Source organism: Heteronotia binoei, chromosome 1 (assembly GCF_032191835.1).
Source record: "Heteronotia binoei isolate CCM8104 ecotype False Entrance Well chromosome 1, APGP_CSIRO_Hbin_v1, whole genome shotgun sequence".
NCBI lineage: Eukaryota > Metazoa > Chordata > Lepidosauria > Squamata > Gekkonidae > Heteronotia > Heteronotia binoei.
In genome coordinates this window covers 239,336,253-239,350,243 of record NC_083223.1, presented here as the reverse complement: position 1 = coordinate 239,350,243, position 13,991 = coordinate 239,336,253, and the positions used below count along the sequence as shown (strand labels likewise).

The 13,991-nt window shown below is 42.8% G+C and overlaps 1 long non-coding RNA gene across 1 annotated transcript; it reads left to right on the top strand.

The window, feature by feature from the left end:
* Positions 1-5,191: 5,191 nt before the first annotated feature.
* On the top strand, positions 5,192-12,389 carry LOC132587504 (uncharacterized). The gene is made up of 3 exons (XR_009556442.1): positions 5,192-5,272; positions 8,200-8,332; positions 12,202-12,389. It is a non-coding gene; the product is annotated as an uncharacterized LOC132587504 (long non-coding RNA).
* Positions 12,390-13,991: the final 1,602 nt, after the last annotated feature.

Sequence of the window (13,991 nt, the reverse complement as noted above, 5' to 3'; positions counted from 1 at the left end):
AATAGGGAGGAAATAGATAGGGATGTTTGCATTAGCAGAAGAGTAGCGATGAGGGGCGATGCTGATACCTTTCTGGCGAGAAGAGATATTCCTCAGCGAAGATGAGACGAGGGAGGGGGAGCAAGAGACGACCAGCATCACCTGCAATTATGGACCCAAACTGATCAGGATTGAGGGTAAGCTCTGGCAGCAAGGTAGGGGTACCATCAGAGTCACCTTTGAATGGCCAAAAAGCTGGCCTTATATAGCGAATTTCATATCCCAATGCAGGGTTTCATGATGAGATTAGCCTGCCCGGTGATGGTTCCCAGGATTTTGTAAAAAGAATTTGATGGGCGATGATGGTTCACAGGATGTGGACCATATTTTACACAAAGAAACTAGAGTGGATAATTTAGGGTCTAATATCTACTATATTAACACCTTGAGAGGAAACAATGGGAAGACAAAAGAGATTGGGAGGAGGGCAGATGGGTGGCTGGAGATGGACGATCATTACAATGATGTCATATTGAGAAAAAGATTCTCATGGATGGGTGTCAGGAAGATGCCTTTGTCTTTGAGAGTGACATTGCACCAGTCTTGTGTTAACAGTCAGGCATATATGTTTGCATTTCCAAAGTTTAGGATGGGTTCTGGAATGCAGTGCATGAGGATGAAACCGTATCTGCATGGCTGCTTGCGAGAGAGTGTGTTGTCTTCTTGAAACACCTTAGAAACATGGTGTCAAGTCCTCAGCAGTTCAGAGATCAGAGACGGTCCATTACAAGAATGGCTATTTATTGATACTATGACAGGGCAGGGCAGGATGGCCCTTGCGAAAACTGACTTTGGCTGACGTTTTGCCCCTTCTTATAGATCAGGCGTAGACCATTACACATTCAAAGTAAAGGCGCGAAGCAAGCAGTCCCTCCTCCCAGAGGTCTTCCCAAGTCCCATGCAGGTGCAAGCATAATCAGGTAGGAATGGCGTTGACCATTCCTGAGACTAGGCAGAAAGGAATGTTTCACTCATTACAGAGATAGTAGCTGTGCAAAGCAGAGACAGTGGAAAGAGAAAGCACTCTTAGTTAATGGCAAGAGTCCTCTTGACACATGGCTTCTCTGAGGGCAGCTTCTGGGCCTGTCTTTATGGAGACAGAGGTGCAATTTCTGGTCTACAGAGCTGGGCAGCTAGTAAATAAAGCACAGTCCAAGGTTCACACATCCTTGTGGACACGGGCTACCCACAGTACAGCAGGCTAGGCAAAGAGCATGTCAGGCCTGGCCTAGCTAAATGCTGTATAGTCCATGAAGGCCAAGTACCCATAGCTGGTCTGGCATAGGGACCAAGCTGGCACAGTCCAATATCATTGGAGAGGCAAACTATGCCCCATGCTTTCGAAGCCATCAGCCCTGGTTGCTAAAATGGCTAACATACAGGTGTTAATCAATGTGGGAGAAAAGATGGAATCTTGCAGGATTTCATAGTACAGGAGCCATTAGATACTGTCTATCTGCACCAAATTCTGGCACCAATCTGTCAGGAAGGAACAGGAAGACCAGAACATAGTGCCGAGCATGGTGAAATTCCATTGATAATTGATTGTTATAGGGTCCTGTCTAACACTGGTCTGTGAAGTATCATGGAGGACCCAGCTTTGCTAGCTATGTTATTCTTTCCCTCCCCCCTTCTTGCTTTATTGCCTGAAAAGTAGAAGTAGTGAGAAATGAAACTAGCTTGAGAAGAAGTAATCAGCACCTTTCCATACATTCCTGGTAGGGAGTATAACACATCTGGGGAAAGTAAGGACAGAGTCCTGATAACACTATGAGAATGCAGACATTTATGATAGTTTATGTGTGAGAGCTACCCCACAACTCCATCCTTTGGAATCCTTTTGAAGTAAGGCTTAAAAGTATTGTATCAATGTATTGGCAGCATTACTCTCAAGAACCTGTTACACAGAAAGTATCAGTCTATCAATAAACGTAGTCTTTGTATCAACTTCGACTCATCATTGAACCCGCATGCTTAACACATAGCATGTTGTCACCAATCCATACAGCTAGTCCAGTGGCTGATCATATCAAAAGCCACTGAGGTAAAGATAAGCAGTGTCCCATTTCTCATCTTTCTCCCACTGAAGATTTGTCATGCTAAACAAGGCAATATTAGTTCTTAAAATAGTTCCCAATCTAGGCAGAAATGGTTTGGATCCACTGGAGCATTTCTGCTGATGTAAATAATGGTTTGGATCCACTGGAGCATTTCTGCTGATGGAAGAATTTTCACCTGCAGAAGACAACTTTTCCACCTCCCTCATACAACTTCAGCAGGAGGGAGAGGCAAGGAAATCACAATCTATGGGCAGAAATCTAACCACAGAAAAACTCCAGTGGCTCCAAGCCCATGTCTGTCACACATGAAAGGCTGGAGCTTGACACAGCTCCCACCTGCTCATGCCTGATACTCAAAGCCTGGATATTTGGAATTAGCCAATAGCTGATAAAAGCACTGAGGTCCAGAGTGGAGTTCTTCAAGACAGGTATCAAAGTCACCTTATCAAGGTGCTTGAAAGAACTCCCTATTTCAAACTATTGACTACCTGCAGAATTGAGATGTCAACCCCAAGCCCTACAAACCGTTGTAAGCTAAAATAGCTCAAGAAAGAGGGCTCAAGAGATAACAGCCAAAATACCTAAAGCGACTTGTAAAGGCAACTGAAATTCATCCAAGGAATCATACCACATTGAGCTCCAATAACTTTCTGTCATCATGATCCAGAAATGGTGGCATCCAATTCAGAGTGAATGCAAGTAATTTTACCTACTAAAACAAGTCACAGTGCCCTTCAACACAATCTATATAATCCTCTAATGGGTTCAGATAAAGCAAATCCCTCATCGCTCATAACATTACCACAGAACAATACATATACTTGTATACTTGGATCCTGCCATTCCTTTAAAAAGCAAAGGATGGCATACATGGTTCTTCCTCTTCTCCATTTTTTTCTCCATAAAATAGAGTACACAGAGAAGGTTTCTAATGCAAACTACTGAGCTTCATAGTAGAACTGGGATTTGAACCTGAATCCTACATGTCTGATCCACCACAACAATATAGCCACTACACCATGGACAAATGGAAAATCTCTTTCTACAAAACATAAGATTATTTTGTTGTCATCACAGCCACTGATTAAGCATAAAGATGTTTTGCAATTTGTGTTTGATCATGATTGCTCCAAGTTCTCCTCTCTAATAATAGCTCTTTCTGCTTCACTGCATCCAGCTTCTTGGAAAGCCAGGAAGAAAAAGGGCTCTGACACAAAGCTAGAAGGAAGTTAGACACAATTGTGTTGATACCACAGGTCATAACCAAATGCTAGAGACAAACCAGGGTCCTGATAGTATACATCACATCAGCCAAAAATGCCATTAGGAAATCATGGCGCTCAAGCCCTTAAGTATCTTCATAATTAACTAGCAAGTATGTAGGGCATCAAAATATGCAAAGTGATTCACGTATATTGGGGTTGTATTCGAACAACCACTAGCACAATGTGCAGATGCTCCATACATCCCTCTGTCCCCAGCTGACCACATTTGACCTCTAGAAAGATGATGCCTGGACTCATAAATAAATAAACTATGCTGATCAGGGGTGCTGCACTGAGGGGTACAATAAGGCCAAGTTGCCTTCTCCACCTTCTCCTCAAGGAGCTCTACTTCCAGAAAAAGAAAAGGTATTATTTCATCTGTTTCCTCCTCTTCCACTGTAGCCCCCTGATGGACTTCCTGCTCATCTGCATCCTGCAGTTCCTCATGGCCATTCTATTGATGAAGCCACTCAAACAGACATGTGGGCTATCAAAATCAGACAAGGGCAACAAGCCAGAAGAAGGAAAGCATCTTCTGTCAAGACTGCAGAGTTGTCCTTTTGTTATTGTTGGACAGTTGCACAGTCAAGTCGGCTCTTTGTGACCCCATGGACTGTCACGCCAGGCCCTCCTGTCTTGCACCATCCTCCAAAGTCTGCTCAAATTCATGTTAGTTGCGTCAGTAACTCTGTCCAGCCATCTCATCTTTTGCCATTCCCTTCTTCTTTTGTCTTCTGTCTTTCCCAGCATCAGGGTCTTCTCCAGTGAGTGCTCCCTTCACATTCAGTGGCCAAAGTATTTGAGCTTCAGCTTCAGCATCTGACTTTCCAGGGAACAGTCAGGGTTGATTTCCCTTAAGACTGACTGATTTTATCTTCTTGCAGTCCAAGGGACTCTCAAGAGTCTTCACCAGCACCACAACACGAAAGCATCTATTCTTCTGCATTCGGCCTTCCTTATGGTCCAACTCTCACAGCCATATATTACTACTGGGAATATTATCACTTTGACTATACAGACTTTTGTTGGCAGGGTCATGTCTCTACTTTTTATTATATCCCCTAGGTTTGTCATAGCTGTCTATCCAAGGAACAAAAATATTTCATGGCTACGGTCACCATCTGCAGTGATGTCACTACTTCCATGTCTTCCCCTTCTCTTTGCCAAGGAGTGATGGAGCCAGATGCCATGTGATTCTTTAGGTCCTCTTCACTTTCTGCCATTAGAGTGGTGTCATTGCCTGGATCCAAGGAGAACTCCAGGGTGCTAGCAGTGCTGGTAGGGTTCATTTTCCTTCCAGTCACTGGATATGTTAATTGAGGCAATGGGCATACCCTACATGCCTTTCCAACCTGTGTTGCCACTACCCACTACTTCCTGCCAGCCTGAAACTGTTTAAACAGTTTAAGACTATCTCTAAATGTACTAGTGCCACCGCTGTGCAGCTCTCCATACTGTTCCTGAGGATTCCTTCACAACCATGAGCAGAACTTCAGGGTCTCATTGTGCTACAGCAGGAGGGGGCAATCCTGTTCTGCCAAGGTTCAACTCATTGGTGGCAGTTTTGTAGTCTTATGTTCTCCATTGTTTCTCTCTGTTGCATATACCAATTAAACCAATTTATATGCATGCCAATTATGGGGGTGTTGAAGCAGGACACCATCTGAGTGAAACTGGGTTTACGTGCATCCACTTTTCAGAAGCAGCTATCAATAATTCACTTACCAGGATGTCAACAGCTCAGCATGTCGCAATCTTCAGGGCTCTATAAATCCAGGTGTTGTTCATCCCTATAATCAATTGTTCACTAGTTTTCTGAAGCGCGATACTCAACTGGACCTTCAATCATGAAGAGATTTTTCCTCCTTTGCTTCCTTGCTGCTTCTTTAGTACTCATGGCTGCACCAGGTAAAACAAAAATTTAGTAGAAGGACAATACTGGGTGTGAGGAGTTATTTGCAAAATGTTTATAGATTGTGTTATTTGAAAAATGCTTGTGAATGGTGAATGCAGAGAACTAGAATGCTTTTCCTGAAGAAATACAACTGTGATGATAAAGAAATTGGAATGTTGTCGATGAATTATACAAGTCGTAGACCTGCAAAGTGTCATGGAGGGGTGGGGGGGGGGACCTCATTCTAATTTCTCCTCTTCCTTATACTTTTCCTCTTTGCCTCCCCATGGCAGTACCTACAGCCTCTCCTTCCAACTTATCATTTCTCTTTCAAGCAGCCAGATAGACAAAGCAGCAAAGGGGAATGGCTGGTCAGGCAGAATGGTGGCAGGGCAGAGAGGCAAGGGGCAGGTTGATAGAAAGGCATACATAAAGCAGGAAAACTAAGGGGGAGTGAGCAATTCAGTTTCTCATGGGTCCCTGCATGGGGTAGCAGGAAGAGCCCAAGGGCAGATGGACAGGCAAACAAAGGTGGAGAATGATGGGATCCCCCCGAAAAGTCTTGCAGGTCCCTCGCTTGTACATCATGCAGCATTTGGGAGAAGATATCTGGGTTTTCCCAAAGGTGATGGAAATCAAAGAACTGTCAGCTTAGAAGGTTTCTGGCTGATCCTGAGTGTCAGAAGGTGTTCTGTTCATATTTGGACTTTTTCTGTTATTTATGTTCAGTTCTTGATTAGGTAAATTTCCAACTGCACTTTCTTTATAAAGAATGCCTTATGCAATGTTATGTTTTAATTGTGCAGCTCATTGGTATATGTTATTAAAGATTTAAACAGATACAGATTAGGAAAGTCACGTCCAGTACTTTGATTTTAATTTAACTTTACTTTAAAAGCCATAATGAGAAGCTGCAAAGAGATTAGAAGAGTGATAGTTGGGCAAGGGTGTTTAATCCTGTGTTGCTTCACTGATCTAAACTACTCCCCCTTCCAAGCTCCAGTTAGCACGGCTGGCTCACCCACTAGGCAAACTAGGTTCTTGCCTAGGGCACCAGCAGGGTGGGGGCGCTGAATTCGACCTTCCCCCCCAGGCAAACGCCTAGTTTGCCTGCTTCCCAGCCTCCCTCCCTTCCTCCCCCCCAGGTCTTTTTAAACACCCAGAACCAGCAGTGGAGCACCATGCTTCAGTACACCCCCCCCCCAATCAGCTGAAATCAGGTAAAACCATGCAGCACACTTCAATGCCCGAGAAGACCAGCAGCAGCTGACCACAAAGCCTGAAAGAGCAGCTGCAGTGCTGCCTCCTCCCCACTTTCTTCCCATCCAAGAAGTGGGGAGGAGGAAGCGGCAGCACCACAGCCACCCTTTCAGGCTTCGTGGTCTGCTACTGCTGGCCTGCCTGGGCATTGACAGTGCGCTGTGCTGTGCGGTTTTACCCGCCAATCAGCCAATCAACCTGTAAAATAGAGCTGCCGGCTAGGATTGATCCACCATTGGGCTCACCTTCAATCAGCTCCTCTCCCCAAGCATTTAAAATCCTAGTATTAATTGGAAGAGAACCTCCATTGGCTGGCCTGCACAAGCACAGTCCCAATGTGCACCAGCACAGAAGACACAACTCAATGAATAATTATTACAGGTAGCATTCCCTCTAAGCTGAGCTAGCTCACAGTTTTTTAGCCACCAGCTCACACATTTTTGTCTTAGTTCAGGGAAAATGGTTCCAGAGCAAACTAATCTATGCAGTAGCTCACAACTTTAATGCCAGTAGCTCACAAAGTAGAATTTTTGCTCACAACACAGCTAAGAGGGAGCATTGATTACAGGTACAGGTAAGTGGAACACTATTTCCCAAAATGCATATTCTGAGTTTTCCTAGAAGTTTTGCCTACATATATCCTATCACAAGGGCATTTTATGGATCCATCTTTCATGGCTACCATGAACTATTCATATTACTGTATTAGGAATCATAAACATAATCCTGCAACAAAGAGATCACGAGAATTAAACATGAGAACTAAAATGACAGCAAAATGAAAGTATTATCAAAGAGATACTAAAAGTGAGGCTTTACAATCTAAGGCACAGCTTTTTTTCTGCGGGAACATGGCAGAACAGAGTTCCAAAACCTCTTTGTGGAAACAAAATTCTCTAAAATGTTTAAAAGTTCATAAAGGGCACCCATGTGTTTCTCCTTTAATTCCCTCTTAAGAGTTCCGGCACCTCTTTTTTCCAGAAAAAAAGCCCTGATCTAAGGAGAACCTTTGCAGATTTTAACCCTTTTCACCTCAGGGAGTTTATGTTTATAGATGGTGTTATTTGAAAAATATTCATGAATGGTGAATGCAGCAGAACTAGAATGCTTTTCCTGAAGAAATACAACCGTGATGATAAAGAAATTGGAATGTTGTCGATGAATTATACAAGTCAGGGACCTGCAAAGTCTCATGGAGGGGTGGGGGGGACCTCATTCTAGTTCCTCCTCTTCCTCTTACTTTTCCTCTTTGCCTCCCCATGGCAGTACCTACAGCTTCTCCTTCCAACTTATCATTTCTCTTTCAAGCAGCCAGACAGACAAAGCAGCAAAGGGGAATGGCTGGTCAGGCAGAATGGTGGCAGGACAGACAGGCAAGGGGGAAGGTTGATAGGCAGGCATACATAAAGCAACTGGCAGGAAAACTAAGGGGGGGTGAGTAAGCTCTTTGTGAAAACAAAATTCTCTAAAAATGTTTAAAAGTTCATAAAGGGCACCCATGTGTTTCTCCTTTAGTTCCCTCTTAAGAGTTCCAGCACCTCTTTTTTCCAGAAAAAAAGCCCTGATCTAAGAAGAACCTTTGCAGATTTAAACCCTTTTCACCTCAGGGAGTTTATTTCACAGTTTTGGAGCTTCAGTGAAGAAGAACTAAAATGGAACTCTGTTCTTTTCTTTAAACCAGGATTTTCCAGACCCCCCAAACCACATACATCCACAGAATGTGAGAAGTGGGGGGCAATATGTGGCCTTTTCACATGTTTCTCACCTTATGTTCCCTTTGGACAGTGTAAAAGTTGGCGTCCCTGCTGCGTTCGGTAGGATTTGCTTCCTCATTTTGACTTCTTTTTGAGTTTGTGTGTTGCTGTGGTCATCAGTTTTCATCCACTTACTTTTCACTGCTGCTGTTTCTGATCCTATCATTTCTTTCATGCGTTTTAAACACTGTTGTATTCTGCAGTCCACTCCAACTAATATAAAATTGAAGACCTTTTTTCCAGTTGCAGTCATCCCTTTTTTACACTCAGTCACATGCAAAATTAGAACAAGACTTAACAAAGTGCCATATCTAGCACAATGAATCCAGCAAACACCTTGTTCTGCCCCAGGATATATGGCATTTACCTAGTCAGCGCAGGACCCAAGTGCTAGACCATAACGAAGAGTTCACCTCCCTCGTTTATTCTACCACTCCCAGAAATCAGATTATTTTTATCACCACAAGCATCATCAAAATGTTTCAAGGATGGGCTTGTGTAATCTTCTGGAAATCAAACTATTTTAAATATATATATATGCATTCTTTGCCTACCTATAATATTGGTTTTAGGCTGATATGCATCCTTTGCCTACCTATAATAGTGGTTTTAGGCTGATCTCTAAGCAGTAACAGACTGTAACATTTAGCATCCAAAGTTGTAATTTTTACACAGTAGTATCATTTTCAGACACTAAATGCCCATCATTCCTATAATCCAGGGTTACCAACATTAGCTCTCCCGATGTTTTTTTGCCTACAACTCCCATCAGCCCCAGCCAGCATGGCTGATGGCTGGGGCTGATGGAAGTTGTAGGCAAAAAAAATCTGAAGAGCTACCGTTGGCCACCCCTGCTTAATAGCCTTTCTTAATATTTTTCTTGGAAGGAAATCCCCTTAATCAAAGGTCTTCTCTCCCTACTTTCCTTTTGGTTCCATTTTTCAGTCTAGTTAATTGCTTTCTGCTCTTTTGGGGACTTGCTGGTTCTCTCTCAAGCAGTCATGAATTGTTAACTATTTGTCACCTCAGGGTCTGCAGAAGAGCTTTTCTCCTTATAGCCAGCCAAACTCATTCTTCATCACTCTAAAAACATTTTATTATATTACAATAGTGTAATTATTAAATAGCTTTTTCAACAAACAAACAGAAGAGCAGCAGCTTTAGCATACTACAATGTGCAAAGTATATACTTAAGCCTCCCTCCTACCAGGGCACAAGAGCTGATAGTTTATTATTCATTTATGAACACTAAAAAACAGACATTTTTCAGAGAACAGAAAGTAACTGATAATGCTGGAAACAGCCTGAAGGATTGAAAATTTAAAATAACAGAAGACCTGAGACACTTCAACTCTACTTTGACTGTCCCCATGGGACATGTGTTAATTTTTAAAAAATATATCAGTACATAGAACATGGAAAACACAATGGGTTGACTACAATATCAACTGAATGGGTCTTAAAAACTGAGTGAACAAATAATGGCAACTGCAGACTAAATGTTTAGAATGGGACCAACCCAGGGAAAAAAACGGCTTCATATTTTATTTGTTATAAACATCTTTTCCCTCCCAGTTAGCACCCAAATACATTGTTATTCCCTCTTCTGATTTATCCTCACAACAAATCTGTAAAATAGGTTAGGCTGCTCAAGAATGATTGGCCTAAGGTCACCCAGTGATTTTCCATAGCAAAGTGGAGATTCAAACCTGGGTTTCCCAGATTCTAATCTGAAACTCTAATCACTGTGGTCGTTTTCACACTCACCTCCAGCCGGCGTGACCCCCCTCTTCACCGCGCAGGATCTGCGCGGATTTCGCACTAAATGCCGCGGAGCAGCCTTTTGTGCCGGAAACTCCCGTCGCAAAAGCCGCGCAAACGGAAACTGCTTTTTGGCGGTTTACGTTTGAGCAGCTTTTGTGCGGGGAGTTTCCGGCGCAAAAGGCTGCTCCGCGGCATTTAGTGCGAAATCCACGCAGATCCTGCGCGGTGAAGAGGGGGGTCGCGCCAGCTGGAGGTGAGTGCGAAAACGACCTGTGCCTCACTTGTGTATGGGCATGTAACACTTTTCCCAATTGGACAGAGAACAAAATTGCTGATCAGTTTCACACAAGGTCTCCCCCTCACAGAGATTCCACTTCATATTCAAAGGGCTGAACATCTAGCAATGTTGTCTCCTTAAAAGTTCACATCCATTTTATTCTACTCTTCCTCCAAGGAGCTCAGAATAGTATACAAGAGTACTCCCATTCTGTCTCTACAATAGCCCTGGTGAAGTACTGCAGACTGAAAGAGAGTGACACCAAAGTAACACCAAAGTTTGTGTGTGTGTGTGTGTGTATTGGCCACTGTGTGATACAGAGTGTTGGACTGGATGGGCCATTGGCCTGATCCAACATGGCTTCTCTTATGTTCTTAATTTCTATAGCACAGCAGGGATTTGAACCCAATTCTCCCAAATCCAAGACTCAAACTCTATAAACCTATCATAGGCCTCAGGCTTTGGTAAGCTTTGACTATATTACATAGGAATCATGCCTAGCTCAATGCCTGGTCATAAAATAAACTGGCCCTCACCAAACAGTCAGAAGATGAGGTAAGAATCACAGCATGTGCCACTTCTGATTAGTTATAATTATTGTGATGCTTAGGAGAGTGTTTTACTAATGGATGAAGTCTGATTTATATGTGATGTAGAATAATTAAACAGGTAACACACTAAGGTTGCCAAGTCCAATTCAAGAAATATCTGGGGACTTTGGGGTGGGGCCAGGAGACTTTGAGGGTGCAGCCAAGAGCAAGGTTGTGACAAGCATAATTGAATTCCAAAGGGAATTCTGGCCATCATAGGGAACACACACCTTTTGAAATGCCTTCCCTCCATTGGAAACAATGGATTGGGGCACTTTCTTTTGGGGCTCATAGAACTGGACCCCCCTAATCCAATACTTTTGAAACTTGAAGGGTATTTTGAAGGGAGGTACTGGATGCTATGCTGCAAATTTGGTGCCTCCATCTCAAAAAGCAGCCCCCCCCCCCCCGAGCCCCAGATACCTTTAAATCACAGCAAGACTGAAGTTGCGGGGGGCGGGGGCAGGAAGAGCCATATGTGTGTGAGAGAGAGAGAGAGGAAGCAAGATAGCCTCTGTTCATTTTGCATTCCTTTCAAAAGCTGATTGTGCAGTAAAAGGGATAGTAAAGAGTTAGCTAGAACCTGAGTATAGGATAGAGGAAAACTCCACCCCTAGACCTGTGTAAGCTGGTTAAAATACAGCAGATTGTTACATTCAGCACTCTGGTGAGTAAAGCTATCTATACCATTGCCCCACAAAAGTGTAGGCATGCAATCTGTTTATTTTGGCTGCTCTGTGAATGTGAGTGTGTGTTTACTTTCATTTTAGTTGAAGTGCAACTGCTGTGGAACCATTTGAATGCAAGAAAGGGGAGGAAATGAAGACTATATTCAGGGGAATGGCACTGTTTTATTTTATTTTATTTTTACGGAATGGGGAAGTCTCCTGGCTCTAGCCCCAAAATCTCCTGGCTCCGCCCCCAAAGTCCCCAGATATTTCCTGTGTTGAACCAGCAATTGTAACAAACACACATACACATATGACCTTTCATAGCCACAAAATGGCTTCCATCGTGATGCTCTAGGAACTTCCCCTTGTGCTTATGGTCTTTACCACAGAGATCAGGGGAATTCCTTCAGTATTGATCAAAAGTGAGGTCTCATCCTCCCCAAGCTCTACAATCCCCAGGCATTAGGCAATGTGGGGCTGGAAACAAAAGGCCAGTCTACACATTACATAGATTAACGTGGTGGAATTCTGCAGTGGCAGGTAGATCATGTAAAGTAAAAGGGAGCGTTCTCAAGAGTCGTGCTTTTGAGAAACCAAAATAATCAAATATTTTCCTTTTTAATGCAGATTCTAGGAAACCATGAACTACAGTATGTCTGTTTAAAAATGCCTGGAGGACAACATCTGACTTCTGCAATTGCTAAATCATGCTATCTAATGAAACATACATTCTTTGATGGGCAAGTGGAAAAAGACACCAGAGGAAGCTATGAAAAACAATATTGCTTTTATACATTACATAATTTGTTTGATCAGTCACTTTTGAGAATGCCAGCCCTCCTAGAATCAGAGTTAAGCTTACACACTGCGATCACTTTGTGCAAAACAAAATCTCTTATGCAGAAGTCATTTATATGTAGGCAATTGCTTTAATCCCCATGTATTTGTTACATGTAATGAACACAGTCCTCTTCATCATGCCTCCATGTGATAGGGAGTTGTGACTTTTCATGACTTCAACAGCATATTTATGTGGCAGACATATATGCCTTCATCATGCACAACACATGTTAGAAGCTATATGAGGCATGTGCTCAGTTTCCCTTCTGAAGTAGCTCCCACGTAGGAAATTAATCTTGCAGGAAGTGGCCCTGACATTGTTCTATTCTGAAAAAAGTACAGAGGCCTATTCACTGAACATGCTGCAATTCAAATATAATTTCTCAGCAAACGCGACATTGTAGGAAAATTGAGGATTCCACCAATCTACCTTCCCATGCCTAGCATCTAGCTTGGACATGTATGGTTAATTTTTGCACTCTTTTCTGATGAGTTCAAAATTCACAATGGCATTCTCATCATCAAACAGAGCTTTCCTCCTACTAAAACAAGATGTGGTATTCCTTGGGAGACAGTAATGGAGAAATCTATCTTGCAACAAACATTACCCAAGAGAAGTGTGGTTTTCCTTTTTGACCAAGAGGAACAAAGCTCACTGGCAAATACAATATTCTCACAACTCATGAAAACTTGAGTATTGCATCACTTCATACCATTAACAACCTCCAACTAAACCAGAGCATTTACCAACTTAGCATGCTGTTTTTCTTGTTTATCTGTATGCACGAATCAATAATCATTCTGTTTTCTCTAATAAAAATATTTCTTATCAATATATATATATTAAATTGTGTGTGAGAATAAATATGTATGTATTTATATAAAACACTGTTGTGCTGCCTTTCCACCAAATAACATCCCCAAGGCAGCAAACATCAAAGCATTCTACATTAAAACAGCATTTAGAATATATATAAAATATTTAAACAATTAACTAAAACCTAAAATACATAGCCGGGGAGAAGGGCAGTATCAGTTATCAGGGGCACACCAAACTACATGCAAAGAAAGTCTTCACCCAGTAGCACAAGACAACAGCAAGGAGTTCCAAACTTCCAGCACTACTAAGAAGACCCCTTCTCAGGTTTCCACCTGTCTAGACTGATGGCAGGGGCACCTGAAACAGGGCCTCTGAAGATGACTGCAGTGGACAGGTAGGTTCATAGGGGAGAAGGCAGGCCTTCATATATGCACACCCCCAGACATATGGAGCACCTTGAATTGGCCCTGGAAGCCATTTGGGAGCCAATGTAGATGGAACAAAACTGGATAGTTACAAACCCACAACTCACTCCAGTAAACATTCTGGTCAAACCATTCTGTACTAGCTGCAGCTTCTGGACAAGGCTGGCCTCATGTAGAGAGCATTGCAGTAATCTAATCTAGGTGTTACCAGGGCATGCACCACAGTAGCAAAATTCTTCCTTCCCAGGAAATGCTATATTTAGCTCACCAGCCAAAGCTGGTGAAGATGTCCATGGCTACCTGCTTATCCAACAGAAGGCTCAGGTCCAGGA